Below are 3046 nucleotides of genomic sequence, written 5' to 3'. Positions count from 1 at the left end.
ATTGAGAGGGCAAGGCAAGGACAGTGATATTTTCCTGCTAGCAAATGGTGCTGTGGCTGTATTTGACAGTGACTGCAAGGCCAGTGTGATCTGGGGGGAGCTCATGGGGGGGGGACACTTTGGAAAATATGTCCTTGGCTGATTGGTGGTAGGTGGCCTTCAACGTATGCGGAGTTGCAGACCACCCAACCGAAGTGCTGATGGCATTTCACCCATAACAGGTCGAGGATGCTCAGAACAGTTCTTTCGGGATGGGGACAGGCTTTCTCAACATTTCCTTTAAATTATGAAGGTTGGGTGTCTTGCAGAGAAACAGTGCAGAGCAGAGCGACCAGCTGAGGCCCAGACAGACCCCAGCATGGGTTGTAGACTCCTGCTTGCGCTCCAGTGAATTGAGTGCAATAGGCCATACCAGGGCATAGACAGCTTGTAACGTACACATGCGTTTACTGTAAATCCAGGAACTGCAGGAGATGAACCTCCAATTTCTGCAGAATTTGAGAGTTCACCCAGGAGACGTACTCCCTGTTCAGCTCATGTTCTTCCATCCTGCTCCCCAGCACTGTATGCTAGAGACATCCCAGAGGCTGAATCCTCAATAGTTGCTTGAAATATGGCAGGAACCATGCTCACATTCATAGGAGGGAGGGAGGTACTAGGAAAACTAGGATTGCCTAAAGCTTACCTGAGGAGGCAGCTTTGCTAGAGAAGGACCCAGCACCAAAAACACTAGTGACACTTGCAAGCGATGATAGAATTTGAGATCCCCCCTCCCCTGCAAAGAGGCTTTCCGTCCTCTTCATTCTCTCTGCAAGGCTGTAGGTACAGAAAGGTGCAATAGTTGGGGGTATTTAGAGGTATTCTGACCCCAGGAGCAAAAAATGAGACTGGAAAGCCTTGCCTGGTTTCATAGCCCTCAAGCTGTTTCTCAGTAGTTCTTGATGATTGCACTAATAACAGGCAGAAGAGCACGCTGCCTACTGCAGGCTAAAAGGATCTTAATGTCGAGGACATGTGTTCCCTAGAAAACATCTGGAAGGGACCCCTGATACTGCTGGGGGGCTGCAGGGCTCAGCCACGGTGTGATGAGTTCAGCGATCCCTTGATCCTCCAGAAAATGGGGCCTGGTCAGCTCTTAGCACTAGTTAGAACAAGGTTGGGCTCTGTCCCCAAGGGCTGGTAGCACAGCAGCAGTGTCATTTGAGGTTAAATCTGCCAGGAAAAGGGCCAGAGCCCCTGGGGGCTTCAGTTGTCTCTGGGGAGCATGGGTTAGGCTTGTCTGCTGGATTCTTCCACGTCCCTCCTGGAAGTGTTTGGGAGATCCCTCCTGTGCCAGTGACTCTGATCCTGGCCCTGCTGGCTGCTGGACCTGCTTTCTGTCCCCACTGCCTCTGTTGTTTGGGGACAGCTTGGTCTGGGCCCAGTGGTAAACATGGCGGGTTGAGAAGGTGCCAGCTGGCTCTTTGGTGTCCTCAGCAGCTGTGGATGCAGCTTCTGCCAATGGCCAGAGATGAGCAAAAATGAGACGTGAACATGCTCCCGAGGCCTCTGCACTTCATCCTTCTACTTGAATAAACCATCCCAAGGATGGTGTTGCCTTGTGGACTCCAAGAAAAAGACCATCATGTGGGGCAAAGCATGACTTGAACATACGCATGTGCTCTGGCTCCACCATGATGCAAAGCCAGCTTGGACTACCAGCAAGGACCCACCTTCCCTGGCCACGCGCTGACCCTGGGAGCACCCACCTTTTCCTACATGCATGGAGCAGTGTCCGTCTCTTGCTTGCAGCATGGACTTGGCAGGGACACCAAGTCACTGCCAAGTCATGGTGGGCTGTCCCCTCTCTCACAGGGTGCCTGCGGGGCAATGTGGGAATGCACGCTGAGGTCACTGCTGTGCATTTCTGCACATCAGTATTTTAAGTCCAGTAGGCTCCAGGGATCAGAAACAGATTTTAATAGCTCTTTCCACACACTTGGAAAAAGTTTTCCCGTTGACTTTTCATTTCCCAAACAGGTTTGTGTGCATCTCCTCATATGGGGCTGAAATTTGACAGCTGGGTTTTTTATTCAATACTTTAAAATAGCACCTTATCCTGTCAAAACACTGCTATTTGTGATCTTGATATCCGTGGCTAAATATATCCCTGCCGCTGTTAATGATATAAACCTCTTTGGTTTCAGCTGGCCCTACAGAAATACTAGAGAACAGAATTTCCATCTCATAGAGAAAAACAAGCACAAACTCTAGGGACTCATAATCCTGGCTAAGGTTTTGACCTCTGATGCTTCCTGGAAATGAAAGAAGTCCAAGGTTCTTTCAGGCCATCCTTGTACATATGTTCAACCTCACCAAATCTGTGTAATGTCTGTGCTGATCTGTAAAATACTGTTCAAAGAAGTTTTAAGGTAATTGTAAAATATTAAATGTTGATTTATTTCGAGGACAAGTACAGCGTTTGAGTCGAGTGATTCCTGAGCAGGCGGGAGGCACAGGAGGAGGCTCCGTATCTCTATGAGGAGGGCAGGGAGCACCCGGGTCCTTTGCAGAGTAGCTGACCTGAAAGCAGGAAAAGGCTCATAAAGTCATTATGTTCATGAGCTTGGTCCCAGAGGGCATGACATGGAGACCTGCGGCGGTTAATTGACCTGCTTCTGTGAATAAAAAAGCAGGTTTTGATGCTGTAAATCCAAAATTGGTTTGATGCTAGATTAAGGAGAAAAGAAACTAGCAGAGCTTGCGTGTGCAAGGTAAGATCTGTGCATACCCTTCCCTTCTAGGAGGCTCCTTGACCTTTGGCGTGTTGCTTTGCAGAGAAATGAGAGTTACACTGAGAGCTGAGCACCTGGCAGCTCCTGGGGCCATGGACAAGGTCCAGCCCTGGGGTGCACAGCAGAGCCCTGGGACGAAGGGTGATTGCCTGGGGCTGGCAGGTTTTTGCTCAGCAGCTGGGTATTGGGGTATTTCTGACTTGGAAATCTCTTCTGCATCTTTGAGGATGCAGACTTTGCAGATGGAGCTGTTGCTACTGAAGGTACTCTGA

The sequence above is a fragment of the Mycteria americana genome, chromosome 16, assembly GCF_035582795.1.
Source record: "Mycteria americana isolate JAX WOST 10 ecotype Jacksonville Zoo and Gardens chromosome 16, USCA_MyAme_1.0, whole genome shotgun sequence".
In the NCBI taxonomy this organism is placed as follows: domain Eukaryota; kingdom Metazoa; phylum Chordata; class Aves; order Ciconiiformes; family Ciconiidae; genus Mycteria; species Mycteria americana.
The sequence above is the reverse complement of the archived record's forward strand: the minus strand, read 5'-3'. Positions refer to the sequence as shown.